The sequence below is a fragment of the Bidens hawaiensis genome, unplaced genomic scaffold (genome assembly GCF_021521415.1).
Source record: "Bidens hawaiensis isolate Kalapana, Puna unplaced genomic scaffold, B.hawaiensis_p1.1 tig00027524_1, whole genome shotgun sequence".
In the NCBI taxonomy this organism is placed as follows: domain Eukaryota; kingdom Viridiplantae; phylum Streptophyta; class Magnoliopsida; order Asterales; family Asteraceae; genus Bidens; species Bidens hawaiensis.
In genome coordinates, this window is record NW_027494449.1 from 119,523 (window position 1) to 135,103 (window position 15,581).

A 15,581-nucleotide genomic window follows, 5' to 3' on the forward strand; every position below is an offset into this window, starting at 1 on the left:
GTGTTTGTTCAGTTTGTTTACATACCTATTTGTATGTGTGACTTAACTTTTTTCTATGTTGTCATACACCCACTATACGAGTCATATATGTCTCATATGACTTGTATGGTGGGTGTTTGAATATGTCAAAGGATATGTGAATAACCAAAATCTGGAAGTTGCTTTATATATCACCAGTTTTCTTTAATTTAAAATGCATGATAATTATTAATATATTATTTTGTGCATTAGTAAAACTTATGAGGAAATGTTCATGATTTTTTACACATACTTCACTTTTATAGTAAAAACTGAAGTTGATTAGTTTTCACGAATCAAGTTATTTTGAATGAAGTTTGATTATTCGTTATGCTATACAACATCACTTGACACTCCGGGACAGGGTGTTTAAATACGAACCCTTGAAACTTCCCAACATGATGTACTCACCTAATTCCATACCACCTCTTGTGGTGTTCTAGCTCCATTATTTGAACCCTCACGTTTCCAAGAAAATCAACCCCCTTTCTCCTTATTTTCCTCTCATCCAATGCGAGTTCATGAACCTGGAATGATCTCAAAATGATCCCATCTAGCATGATTGAGGCAATTGTAGCGGTGTTCCCGACCAACCCTTACAACCCTAAACTCTATTTGGCGAATACCCCCCCCCCCCCTTTCCCCTTTGGCCCATCAATTTTACCCGCACCTGACTAATATAACCCGACCGACTCAATTTCACATCTACCAGATTAACTTGACCAAACCAAACACATTACCCGAAAACCGATTAACCCTATTGTTATTAGAATTAGACCTTTCAAAATCAAATTAAAATATATAGTCCATTTATATGGAGGCCAGTTGGAGCACACATTTATTGGGTTTGGTACTAAAGGCATGTTGCCCTTATCCTGAAGGCATATATACTTCACTCTTTCTGAAAAGTCAATCCTACCCCAAATGTTCCTCACTATCAACATACTCACAGTCACCACAACATAAAGAAAGAAGAAAAAATTTAAAACTTCCAATAACTTTCATTCTTCTAATCTGTTCAAAAATACATTTTAAACTCGAAAATATGTTCGAGTTTTAACTTATTGGAAAGTGAGTTAAAATCCATGAATGGCAAAACAACCAATGTACTCTCACAAATGCAACAACAAAAGAACTAAAACATGAAGTCACAAGCATGTGCTAAACTAAAAAAAAAAACATTGTACCACAATATGCATCTATTTGGAATTATTGACAATTTGACATTTCAACCAGAAGCCAAGTTCAGATTTAATGATTAAACAAATATTAATATTAAACATAATGTATGTATTCCTTCAAAATGAGCTCCAAAAATGAGATACCGTTTATATACAGTTCTTGATATATTGACCCGATAACTAAGCTTGTGTTCGGTCATCCAGATAACACACAGGAATTCACGATACCATTCAACCCAATAAAAAATCAACTTTGAGTCAAAACTCCATTAAACTGACCGACAGGCTCGACCACTCGACATACCTCAAGTTCCCCTGCCGAGCTCCCCAAACGAAGCCACCCTTCCAAAATGAGGAGCACACTTTGTTGAACAAGCACATTCAAGTGGGCGCCAACTGGAACAGACGGTACAGCGAAAACAACTGAAAGAGCCAACCTCAATGCAATTACGCAGCAACATCTATGTTGCAAGGAATAAAGTGATGATAGAAACTGTAGCTGCAGAGCTAGCAATCCGAGCTATACAAATACAACTACGGCCCACCTGTTTCTAACAAATGACCCGGAACACTACCATCTTTAATAAGATTCTTGACTTCCAAACAGGTCAACTCATCATCCAACAGTTTGACCATAGCTTCCTTTAACACAATACAATACCTATCAACAGAATCCGGAACCCGTTCATCTTTAATCATCTTTCTCAAAACATAAACCGCCTTCAGTGCATTCGATACGGAAACAAACGCATCTATTAACATCACATAAACATAACCATCTACCTTCATATTCTTCGCTTCCATTTCTTCAAAATATACCAATCCTAAATCCGGTTTCCCACATTTACAAAGTCCATTAATAAAACCCATATAAGCTATCTTACTCAGGTCACAAACTTTGACCATTTCATTCCAAGTCAACACAGCTTCGTCTGACTTTCCAGCATTACAAAATCCATCAATCAGAGTAGAATAAGTAATAACATTCGGGTTTCGTTTCTTCTCACTCATCATTGAAAAGAAACAAACCGCTTGATCAACCTCACCACTTTTGCAATACGCATCTATTAACAAATTATACGTCACAACAGACGGTACAAACGATTTTTGTAACATTTCATCGTAAATGTCACGAGCTTCCGACACTCGTTTATCTTTACAAAGACCGTTTATGATAGTATTATACGCAACCACATCGGGACAATGCCCGTTAGCAGTATATCCTTAAACATTTTTAACGCATAATTGATTTCTCCAATCTTTAACCAACCGTCAATAACTGTAGAATAAGCAATGATATCCGGAAAATATCCGATTTCCTTCATTATTGCCAAAAAGCTACACGCGTCGGCCGCTTTTCGGTTTATTGATAAGTTTTTCACAAGCAAAGTGTAATGTTTGATCCATGGTTGATGCCCGTGAGTATGCATTTCACGAAGCACGTCTATGGCACCACTCACATCACAAATCTTGCAATAATATCCAAATATAGAGTTGTGAGTAAATTGCGAAGGTAAAAAACCATTCGTTTTCATATCATCAAGAAGCTCGTGACATTTGTCCACTTTGTTTGCATTGCTTAAAGCGTTAATCAGATTATTGTAAATAAGTAAGCTTTTTTTACAACCGATTCGATCCATATCATTAAAGAGGTCTAAACCAATGTCTAACTCACCTTTTTCGCATAAACTGCTAACGACAATTTCAAAAGACGAGGCGTCTAAAGAAACAAGATTTTGAATCTTGAAAGTGTCATCATCAACATCATCTTTGATGACTGCTTGAATGAGATGACGGGCTTTATCGGTTGACCCGCCTTTGACCAGACTAGTCAAAGCAGTATTAAACAATGTAGTCATGGATTTGTTATTCACATGATCTTTTGCCTCTTTCAGTAACAAGATCATATCTTTCTCATCGGATAAAGACGATATTAAACTCTTGAATATACTAACATCAGGACGAATGTTCAACTTATTCATCTGTGAGTACAATTCTAAACCTTTTTTAAACTCTTTTCCTTTGCAAAACCATTCGATTATAACCGAATACAGCGAAATCCCGGGAACGAAGCCTAAAGTTTGCATCTTTTTTAACAAGTTTACCGCATAATCGACTTTACCATTCTTCACAAACCCGTGAATCAAAACATAAAAAGTCTTCTCATTCAAACTAATCTTAAACTCACCCATCTTATCAATCAACCGAACCGCTTCCTCCACCTGACCCACTTTCGTCAACGACACAATCAATATCGTGAAAACATACGAGTCAACCCACCCGCACCCCTCCATCTGTCCAAACACATCCAACGCCTTTTCAAACATATTCGCCCGACAATAACACTGCAAAACCGAAGTCAACGTAAACTTATCCAACTTCCACCCGTTATCCCTCATCTCACTCATCCGCACCGCCATCAACTCAACCGACCCCGCCTTCGAAACCGCCTCCAACAACGCGTTATAACTATTATCATTCACCACACACCCCATTCTCTTAACATGATCGAAAAGCTCGTTCGCCTCATTAACCATCCCTAACCCACCTAAACACCTAATAAAGAACCCTAACCCACCCGGGGTAACGTAACAATTTGAACTAATGAAATCAAGATACAAAATTTTCATTGGGGCATTTTGTAAGTGTAGCAATTGTGGCGGTACCCGGATTGGGTTGATGCCCAATTGAAGAACTTGAAGGCTGGTTGCCAGTTCTTGAAGCCTTTGAGGGCTGTTTCGACTGTGTTTGTGGTGAGTTTGAAGTCAAATTGGGTTAGTTTTGATGGGTTTTGGTGGGTGAAGATGGAGATGAGGTTGGTGACTGTTTGGAGGGTGTGTGGTGAGTGAGATGAGTGGTTTGTGAAGTGGGTTTTGGAGTGAATTTGATGGGTTTGAGCTAAGGGTTTGAAGATGAAGATGAAGACCATGCGGCTGAGTGTCATGGTTTTGGGTTTATCAGAACATGTATGCAGTTCACTGGAGTCTGGGTTCAGCCATAAGAGTTATTACTTACTAAGAATGTTATTACTTATTAAGAATGTTGTAAATATCCGGACTACGTGTCGATTAATCTCTGATTAATTATTAGTTCTCACTTTACTGATTAATTTTAGGTTAATCAGTCAATGGTTAAATCCGGCCAAAACTAGGATTAATCAGAGTTAGTCGGCTTTTTCCGACGAGCTTCTGACCAAAATCGATGGTTTCCAACAAAATTCCGTTCAAAATCAGCGGTTCCAATAAGATTCCAGCCAATTTCTAGCAAAAAAGTGTGTTGTGTATATATAAAACTGAAAACCATACATTAAAATCCAATATGTTAATTCTGATTAATATCAATTAGTCATGATTAATCAGTAGTCCTTACTTCAGCGCCCGATTAAGGACTAGCGATTTTTACAATACTAAATTTCGGTATAATTAAACTCAAGAATTCAGACATAAGATTGAATATCCAATAAAGTTGTATTTTTGACGTTATATATATATTATATGTCGGTTAAGTTACATTTTGATGTGTAAAATCAAACAAATGTAGCGATGCTGATATTCTTTTGGTTATGTTACACTGCTGGTATTGTTATGAACCAATGCCGATTGAACTTTCTCTTCGTAACACACGGGTTGAAGTCCACCTGTTTAAAATCAAAATCAAATGAAACTTGAATTAAGTTTTAGTATGTTTTTTAAATCACCCCTCAGCATCAAATAATTTAATATGAAACCTAAAAAATTGATATTGTAATGAAGATAATTGTACTTTAGTATTTTGAAATTAGGTTAATCATATTCATTGCAATAGACAATATTTTGCAGAAACATAAAAAAGCCTTTTTGTAACTTGTTCTAAATTGGCTAATTTATAAACATGTCAAATAATATGGCTTAGAGCCACCATATAATGTTTTAATAATACCTTTTAAATGACTTGACTTTTGAGTTTTTAAAAGTCGACCTAAAATTCATCTTCATAAACTTAAAAGAAGAGCCCAGTCAAGCTGAGCAGTTTAACACTTTAACATTGACAGCTTTGGTGCCGCTAAGCCCCTATAAGGCCAAGTGACGGCACCATAGTGTTCCACATCATTTTATTATTATTATTATTAAATTTGATAATAAAACGATTGTTGCCTTAACTCACCTACGAAATGCCCAGGATGGACAACTTTAGGTTTCTATTGACGCCCGGGTTTTGCCGAGCTTTATGTTCACTTCCGGTATCGTAACGAATGTAACCGAATCCGACCGAATTTGCGTCGACTCACTATCGAAACACCCGGGATCACTTAGGTTTTACCAACAGCGAGTTTTACGGACTCATTGTTACAACGCTTAATACCGACAAGTGACAACGCTCGGGTTTACCACTTTACATGTGTTATTTTCATATTTTAATGTTTTGTATGTTAATCAACTGAACTCTCAGTGGTGCGAACAACTGCAATATGACATAAACATATTCGATCTGCCCGGCACGTTATCCGACCTAGTTATCTACAAATATATTATTACTATTCTCATTTGAAAATGAGGTGGCTGGGCATTTTGGTTGGAATCATACTTTTTGAAAACAAAGCCCCAATAATAATAATAATATTTAAAAAGCAGTGACTCTCATTTCTTCAGAATCTACCACCAACAGTCTTCTTCAATTAATTACCAAAACCCTAACACATTCAAAATGGAGAAGCCGCAGAAGAAGCAAGTGCTTCTGTTCTACTGTTTAGAAGCTGAACAATTAGCTCGCAAAATAGCTGCTCAATCGGAACACATTCAGCTTCAATCCATCAACTGGAGGTTTAATAAACAAATATATTATTATTATTATTCTATGCTGTTTTCACTTCAACCTTTGATGTTGTTAAAAGCTATTTACTTTACGAGATTGTAGGGTTTTTAGTAGTTATTGTTGCAATTTGTATACTACTTTCATTTATCTAGGGCCGTCCAAACCGCTCGTTGCTCGCTCGGAAAAAGCTCGTTCGTTTTCCGCTCGAATGTAAATGAGCCGCTTTGCTCGGTTTGGTTTGTAAACGAGCCAAGCAACGAGCAAAGGTATGGTCGGTTCGGTTTATTTTTATATAATTATATATGAACAAATATAAATATATAGACAAAACACATAAATATAAGCTTAAAATTTTTTTAATCCCCTTTAAATTTTCCTATTCTGTCAGTTTTATAGTTTTATTTGTTCGCTTCAAGTTTCTAGAATACTTGAAGTTTGTCACATGATCATTATATCTCATATCAAAGTTATTTTTAAAAAAATTTTACAATCTATTACATTGTAATTTTTTTTGGGATAAAATTTCATATATAATCACTTACTACAAACGATTACAATAAAGAGGCGGGGAAACAGGCAACAAGCTGCGCAGCAACCCTCTTTTGGATAGCAAAGCCAATCCTACTAAAAACGAAACTTTGGGACCTAGGAGCTGAAGAGGTTCCGTGTACGACACACTAAACCCTACTTAAAAAGTTCACAACATTCAAACTTGTTTCTTATTGAAAATTTTAAAGTGAAAAGGAAATAAATAATGCTCGAAATCGCTCGATGTTCAATCGAAAAATGTTGGATTCGATTTTGGCTTGTTTCGGTTTTTGCTCGGTTCGAATTTCAGTCGTTCGATTTGGTTTGGTTGTTAAAGAGCCAAGCAACGAGCAAGCCTTCGCTCGGTTCGGCTCGGCTCGTGAATAGCCCTACATTTATCGCTCCATAAAATGCGAATTGCTTTTGGGGGATTCAACTATATAAAATTGTTTTTAGTTCGTTAGTAGTTCCTCAAGCTCAAGCTCGGATTGGGCTCGGCTTGTTTATTATTTTTAACTAAATTTAGATATTTATATTTATCTATACATATGTTTTTTAATTATTAATTTTTCTATAACATAATATATAATAACTAGAGGGATACCTGCACAATGCGACGGGGAACACAACTATTTTTTATATAAATAAAAAATTATTGCAATACCATTACAAAGAATAAAATGCTCGTTTTTATGATGTAATTTTTTAAAATATTAACGTATAAAAAGGTTATGGTCGTTTAAAAATCGTGGGGTAGTTGGTTTAAAAGTCAACAATAAGTTTTAAAGGATCATACCATATGTTTTTGATGTTGTAATTGCTTAAACTATTAAAAATTTGTAAAATTACGGTTTTGTCCTCCTTAAATGTATTATAATGTAGTATTGATATTGATATAGATAAGTATTTAATAAATATATATTAATAAAATTTATATAAATACTCAGCCTTATTTAGGGTTGCAAGCTGGCTAGAGCTCGATAACTGAAGCTCGGGCTCACACTCGTTCATTAACCAAGCTTATATTTAGGCTCGAGCTCGTTTAAGCTCGAATCAATTCGAGCCTTTTCTGAGCCGAACTTGAGTAGCTCATGAACGGTTTGGCTCGTTTACACAGTGAAAGATGGTTATGGGAACTTGCTAGTTCCTATCATGAAAGTGAATATTGTTAAATATTAATTCGAAATCAATGAAAATCTTTGACATTTGAAGCCATATGTTGAAAGATATTGTAATTTATTGTTTTAACATATATACTGTTTTCAGGAGTTTTGATGATGGATTTCCTAACTTATTTATAAACAATGCACAAGATATCAGAGGGCAGCATGTATCTTTTCTTGCATCTTTCAGCTCACCGGCTGTAATATTCGAGCAGTTATCTGTTATATTTGCGCTTCCAAGGCTCTTTGTAGCTTCTTTCACTTTGGTTTTACCTTTCTTCCCAACTGGATCCTTTGAAAGAATGGAAGAAGAAGGTGATGTGGCTACTGCATTCACCATAGCAAGAATATTATCCAACATTCCAATATCAAGAGGCGGTCCCACAAGCATTGTCATATATGACATACATGCTTTGCAGGTTAGTTGAAGACTTGAAAGTATTTAAAGTTATTTGATGATGAATGTTGAATAACTAACATTAAGCGATTTCTAGTATAGTTTATGCTATTTGCTATAATTTATCTTTTTGCAGGAAAGGTTTTACTTTAGTGACAATGTTTTCCGTGTTTTGAAACTGGGATTCCGTTATTGAAACAACGTCTTCACGAGCTTCCAGATGCTGATAATGTAACAACCTCTTTTGTTTCTGTTTCAGTTTTATGCGGCTTATATTTAACTTTCATTATTATCAAGGAAAATCATGAAAATATCTATTTTGACCAATAAATTTAACAAAGTAGCCTTGACTTTATAAAATTACTAATCAACCAGAGCGTGACAAATTTTTTTTGACGCAACAGATTTCAATCTGTTGCAGCAGACCCATGCATCCAGAGGCCCCACGTATTTAAAAAAATGATTTCTTTTTATTTAAAATTAAAACGCGGCGCAGGAGATATCACTCTAACGTAGGAGATTTTAGTTGAGAGTCTTATCTGTCAGTGGTTGGTGGAAACTAAAAAATATTTTTTATATTTTTAAAAGGTCAAGTTTATACTGTTAATATCGTACGTCAAAATTGATATTTTCATGATTTTCTTGTATTTTACCAGATATTATACTCTTCAAGAATATTGTTTCCACATATTATGAAGATAATGTTTTTCTTTCATATGCTCTTTAGATTGTAAATGTGTTTCCAGATGATGGAGCTTGGAAGCGATTCCACAAGCAGTTGGATCACTTTCCCATGGTAAGTTGAATATTATTACAAAATAGCAAATTGAAAATGTATATAATATTTTACTTTCAGGTGGTTTGTGCAAAAGTTCGCGAGGGTGATAAAAGAATAGTAAGGTTGAAAGAAGGCAATCCTAGTGGTTTCCATGTAGTTATTGTTGATGATTTAGTGCAATCTGGGGGCACTTTAATTGAATGCCAGGTACTTTTTCGACACACTGTATGCTTTGCAGTTATTTGTTAGAATTAACGATGATCATTCTTTTGTTGCAGAAAGTTTTGGCAGCTCACGGTGCAACTAAAGTCAGTGCTTATGTCACTCACGCAGTGTTTCCTAAAAACTCGTGGGAAAAATTTGTTCACAAAAATGGTGGTAAGAATAAACCTTAAAATGTTTGATAAATAAAAATATCCTTGATTATCTTATTATGTTGTAAAGTAAAAAGTTATTGAATGGTCAGTTTTAATACTTTTTCTTTATACAGCATGCTTTTTTTTTGTTAGATTTGGTAAATTAATCAGGATGCATACTTATATGACTATAATGCGTTAATTTAATAATCAAATAGTTGTTTAGATAGATATACAGGTTCTCACATTTTTTTGCTATTATCATGTGCAGAGAGCTCAAACAAGGCGTTTGCATACTTTTGGATAACCGATTCATGCCCGCCTACTGTGAAAAACATTGAAAACAAGGCTCCTTTTGAGGTGTTGAGTCTTGCGGGATCGATTGCAGATGCACTTCAAATATGATGGGCTGCTTCTATTGTTGTGGTTTATTTAACGAATAAACGAGTCGTTAACCAGTGATTAGTGATTATTCATCATGTCTAACCGCATGTGTGCCATTTGATGCATTGTAATCATGCAATTTTTGATGGGACCTAGAACTCTTAATAACAAATAACGTGGTTAGCCCCAAGGGGGTGGTTTGTTTAGGACATGGTGCTTCATAAAGAATAGGTCTTGTGGTGTTGAATGAGGTGTTTGTGTTTTCAACTTCTTGGTGGTTATATTAAATGTAACAAGCTAAATAAACACAAGTAAAGTTATTAAAGCAAAACAAATAAAAAAAACAAATAAGATTAATAGAAAGGGATCAGATGGTTTAAGAACAGAGGTGCCCAGTTGTCGTAACAGGCTTTGGGCGAACACCTCGTCTTGCATGTTTATGTGCGAGTAATGACCACTCATCACTTCCCATCAAAACGTGCCTGAAGGATCATGACTTTCTTGAACAATCTCCCCCCCCTCCTAACCATTTTATATAGCATCCAGCCAACTAATCCACTTTCTTTTAAGTACGATATGGGACCACAAATAGCCTAACTCAAACTGTGTAAGTTAAATGTCTGTTTTACATTGTCTATATGATTACAAAAGATATTGTTTTACATTGTCTATGTTTGTAGTGCCAAAATGTCGAGTTTACACATTCACTTGATACTAAATCATTTATATGTGAAGAGGTAGGTCCCAGCAGAGCCCAGTTGGACCCGCAAGACTCACCTCAAAGAGGGACGTCTGCGCAGTTGAACCCGCAAGACTCACCTTCAACAGGGACGTCTGCGCAAAGGCTAGACTCGCAAGACTCACCTTGAAGAGAGACGTCTGCGCAGAAACCAACTGGATCCGCAGGACCCACCATGCTCAGAGACGTGACGTCCTTACGCGCAGTACGCAAGCTGTTCCCGCAGGAAAAGCCTCCCAATGGTCGACGTACTCCGCCTGTTCCCGCAGTAACGGATACTAGCCATCAGGGAAGGCTACCCGCGCAGCAAGGCTACACGCACAAGGCACTTAACTCTTAAATAATTCAGTAATGTCACCTGAAGAAGGAGTGAGCAAGCCGGGAACACTCCCGCCCAAAGCCGAGAATACTCCCGCCCAAATGAGCCAGTCCGTACGCTACTGGAGGACCTTTTGTACTGTACCTGACGAGGTATGGACAAAAGGTCTGACCAAAGCAGCGACAGCTCACTGTGACAAAGGAATAGTACACAGCCGGCCTGGTCACTATCAGCCGCTGCCTACTCACCAACCCCTGTCACTATTAGCCGCTGCCTACTCACCAACCTGTCGTAGCACGTGCATAGCCTGCAGTTGGTGGAAAAGGAATAGTACACAGCCGGCCTGGTCACTATCAGCCGCTGCCTACCCACCAACTACCAGCATGGCATGTGCGTAGCCCACAGTTGGCAGAACAGGAATACTATTCAGCCGGCTGTACCTTCTTGGAAACCTACATTCGGATATAAATACTCCAACACCTTGGAATGATATGGACACATTACATAATCTTACATTATCTGATATCTCATTATCTTATCTTCTCTAGCAATCTCTCAATATATACACTTATATTCAGAGCAATCTAGTCTGATTCTCACGCCGGAGGGTGGTCACAAGGAGGTACCCCCCCCTTCTCAGTGACGAGCTCACGGTGTCTGTTTTGCAGGTCATCAGAAGAACCATCTTTGCCGGACTTAACCCTCGTGGGAAACATCTATTTAACCCCCAGATTATCCGTAATCTGCCCGGGGTCAATTAGTGTTTCTTCATTGGCGCCATCCGTGCATAAAAGCTAGAACTTGAATCTTTTTCAGTTTTTTTTTCAAAACTTCTGGAAAGATGGTTAAGGTTACTCCGTTGCCAAGGCCAACGAGTGACCAAGAAACCCCGGTCACCACAACCCCAGCCACTGGGGGGAACACCGGCGAGTACACAATATTTACGAACACTACCCCGGTTACCCAAGCCGGGAAAAGTGCAGTAAATTTTACGAACACTACCCCGGTTACCCAAGCCGGGGCAAGTGCAGTAAATAATCATCTCCTGGGATTCATTGATACCCAGGTGGAAAGACAACAGACGAGGCCCCCCCCCCCCCGCCAAACACTTGAACAAGTTAAAGCGTGGGCGGAAAAACGTCAAAGGGAATTCCAAGCTGAGTTGGATGAACGCTTACGTTCACTCCAACAGGTTGACGAATTCGGAAGCACTCGACAACAGCTCAACATGAGCAATGAGTGCGAGTACTTGGACGATGATTCGGAGGAATCCGACACCGACGTAAACCCTCGCCATAGGGCGAAAGGGAAGCGTAAGGAAACGGACTTCCAACCAAGAAGGAATTTTGGAGAAACCTTCAAACCAAAAAACGCGGGTGGAAACCCACGTGACTTCTCTAAAACCTTCAGACCAACCGCTGCAAATGAGGGAACCTCCAAGTTTTCAAGGGACATTGCGGAAGCAATCGCCCCAAGAAGTGCCAAACAGATGTCCAACATCGGCACTTATGATGGTATATCCGACCCAGACGATCATTTGAACAGATTCATAGCGGGGGCAACCGTCAGCAAATGGACGGAACCCACGTGGTGTTATATGTTCCAGATGACGCTGGTTGGAGCAGCCAGAGCGTGGTTCGACCGTCTACCGGTCCACCACATCTACGAATGGGCAGACTTCCAACAGAAGTTCAGCCAACACTTCAGTCAACAAAGAAAGTACACTGAAGAGCAATGGACAATTCTCAACTGCATCCGAGAGGAAGATGAGTCTTTACTAGACTTCATCACGTGCTTCAATTCAAAGAAGCTAAGTCTGGGCAGTATTAGCGAAGATCTTGTTCGCGCTGCTTTCATCCAGGGCACGAAAGACCCAGAGCTCATCCGCACCTTAACGGGTAAAGATGGCATGCCATCCACATGGGATGCCATCATGACAGCAGCTAAACGCTTCGCGGAAACGGAAAAGCAACTGGGTAGAGATCTTCCCCAGAGCACAAACCTCTACACCCAGAAAACAAGAGAAAACAATGTCCTTACCGCCCGACTAAACAAAAAGAGGAAGCTAGGTATTTGGCAGTCAAGGGTAAACTTTGACACCTCATCCGGCTTGCACCATCGGTTAGGCGGAAAGGACAACAGGCAGTCGTCGAACCGGAACCCCCGGTGGACGCCGCTCACCAAAAGCGTCACCGAGATTTTCGACACCGAGAGGCTCCCATGGCCAAAGGCTCCAATAATCCGAGAGCGTCACAACGCTGATCAGAGCAAATTCCGTGACTTCCACAGGACAAAAGGCCACACCACCGAGGAATGCGTAGACTTGAAGGACATCGTCGAAGCATTCGTCAGAGATAGGACGCTCAGGCACCTCGTGGCGTAATGAACGCTGAGCAGGCTAATGCGTGTTGAACCCCAGTTGGGAAAAACACGAAACTGCAGCTTCAATGTTGGAGGCTACATACTGCGTAAACAACGAGATCCTGAACCAAGTGCATATCGGCTCGATGGCACTCCCATCCAAACAACATGGAAGGGAGCTCAATTACACAGTGCATGTAGATCAATTCCAAACTTGTAAAAGAAAAGGCCCATAGCCACTTCTAATGGAAATGATTCTCCTTATCACATTGACACTGATAATCTTACATTTATACTTATGAACTTTCCACACTGATATGCCGGTCTTCACCGCATACATAAGTGGGGAAGTAAGTCGTTGCGTGTGGAAGGCGGCAAAACCCGCATAAACACAAAAAACGGCCAATCTTCACGCAGGTCAGTTATAGGTAAAGTTGGGTCATCCCACTAAATGAAAGTGCCGGTCCTACCCGCACAAATCATGATAGAGGAAACCGAACTAACCTATTGACAACCGCGCGTCGAACGGTTAACTTATCCAAAACACTGATATGCCGGTATTCACCGCATAAATAAGTGTGAAAAGAAGTCGTTGCGTGTGGAAGGCGGCAAAACCCGCATAAACACAAAAAACGGCAAGAATTTCTAAGGAAAAAATGAGGAAAACCTTCACGCAGGTCAGTCATAGGTAAAGTTTGGTCATCCTACTAAATGAAAGTGACGGTCCTACCCGCACAATCATGATAGAGGAAACTGAACATTAACCTATTGACAACCGCGCGTCGAAAGGTTAACTTATTCAGAACACTTAGAAAATCTCTTAAGGAAAAAATGAGGAAAACCTCCACGCAGGTCAGATATAGGTAAAGTTTAGCCATCCTACTAAGTGAAAGTGACGGTCTTACCCGCACAATCACGAAAGAGGAAGCAAAACTTTAACCTATTATCTGTCACGTTGAAAGGTTAACTTATCCAAAGTACTTAAGAAATTGCTAAGTTAAACTAAAGTATGCACAAGCGAATCATATATTGTTTATGCGGCAAAACAAGTGCCAAATTAAACTATAATATGCATGAGCAAGTCGTATAACGTTTATAAAGCAAGAGTGAAGGTCCTACCCGCACAAAAGATTTATATTCCATAAAAATTCAACTGTTACAAGAATGGCCGGGTATCTACCCGCCTATAAGAATATAAATCTATACAAAGTTGTAAATCTATCCTAACAGTGGGAAGGGATTTAAAAGATCAAGCTTCAGGGCCACTGCCTCCAAACCCACTTGTACCCGCACCATCAGTTGGCTGTGGCGGTTCAAGGAAGGTCTTAAGAATGGTTAGCCCATCATCAGCAGCAGCTACTTCGTTCACCTTCTCCACCACCGGGTGCGGGAAGGCGGCATACTGGCTCACTGCTTGGTCATATACAGCTTCAGTATCCACATCATATAAAGGGAAGTTGGAAGGCGGGATGCCCTTCTCAACGAACCCTAGACCAAGCAGGAAGCCAGCCTTTTCCCCATCCTCATGAGAAGCGTTGAGGGCTGCGCTCATGGCATCGTCATATGATGTGTCCGTGAAGACTCGATGCACAACCTACAACAAGAAAAAAATACCAAGTATCAAAACCTTTTCTAAGTACAAAGGAAAGCGTAAAGACATTATGAAGCTAACCTTACCTGCGACAACGCTTCTCGTAGAAGCCATTCCTTGGTAACCAGAGCCTCCTTGAGGGCAGCTTGAGCTTGGTTACGGGCGCGTTCGGCTTCACTTTTGTTAAGGTTGGCAAGCAACACTTCCTTAGCAGCAGCCTCTTCAACGCCCTTTAGCTTACGCTCAGTATGGTCAAGCATACCCCTCTGGTCCAAGATCTCTTGGAGCTTCTTGGTATCTTCCATGGCCAAGGCATCATGAGCCTGCTGGAGCCTCTCTAATTTGGCTTTGAGCTCCTCATTCTCAGTGCGTAGAGGCTCAGCAACAGCTTCAACCTTGGTGGCCCTCTCAGTTGCGTTCCGTACAGTATCCTTAGCCAACCGAAGCTGTTCATTAGCAGCTTGGGTAGCCTTGGAACGGGCCTCGAGACGGGCCTGGACTTCAACCTCGAGGGCCTTGAAGGCCTTCTCCTTCTCCGCAGCAACGGCGGAGAGTCTCCTGTTCTCCTCCCGGATAGCCCGCGCCTGAGCTACTTCTTGGATACGAGCCGCCTTTAACTTGTCGTTTTCACGACAAAGCAGCTCGACGCGCGGCTGCATCCGGGCAAGGAGAATTCGAAGCTCGTTTGTCAGCCTACCTTCTTGGTAGCTCGACATAGCTTCTCCCAGTGCACCACTGGGGGCGGCGTGGCGCGCCCACTCGACGCAATCCACAGCCGTCCGAAGGGTGGTTCCCCGGCGGATGTTCCACCGAGGAACAGACACCTCATTCGAATCCGACACTGCAAAAACAAGATACAGTTAGGAAAAGATGAGATATAAAAAAAAAAAAAAAAAAAAGATAACAGGCCAAAATAACCCTACGCACCTGTAGGGTCGATGACAGGCCTGTAGCCGCCAAACCCATCACCCGAAC

General features: G+C 39.9%; 1 non-coding gene and 2 pseudogenes across 1 annotated transcript; 1 reads left to right on the forward strand and 2 right to left on the reverse strand.

The window, feature by feature from the left end:
- Positions 1-1,700: 1,700 nt before the first annotated feature.
- Positions 1,701-4,154, reverse strand: LOC143575479 (putative pentatricopeptide repeat-containing protein At5g08310, mitochondrial; annotated as a pseudogene).
- A 1,631-nt stretch (positions 4,155-5,785) lies between these two features.
- On the forward strand, positions 5,786-9,784 carry LOC143575480 (ribose-phosphate pyrophosphokinase 4-like; annotated as a pseudogene).
- Positions 9,785-9,959: 175 nt separating this feature from the next.
- LOC143575483 (small nucleolar RNA Z279/snoR105/snoR108) lies at positions 9,960-10,066 on the reverse strand. The gene has a single exon (XR_013142766.1). It is a non-coding gene; the product is annotated as a small nucleolar RNA Z279/snoR105/snoR108 (small nucleolar RNA).
- Positions 10,067-15,581: the final 5,515 nt, after the last annotated feature.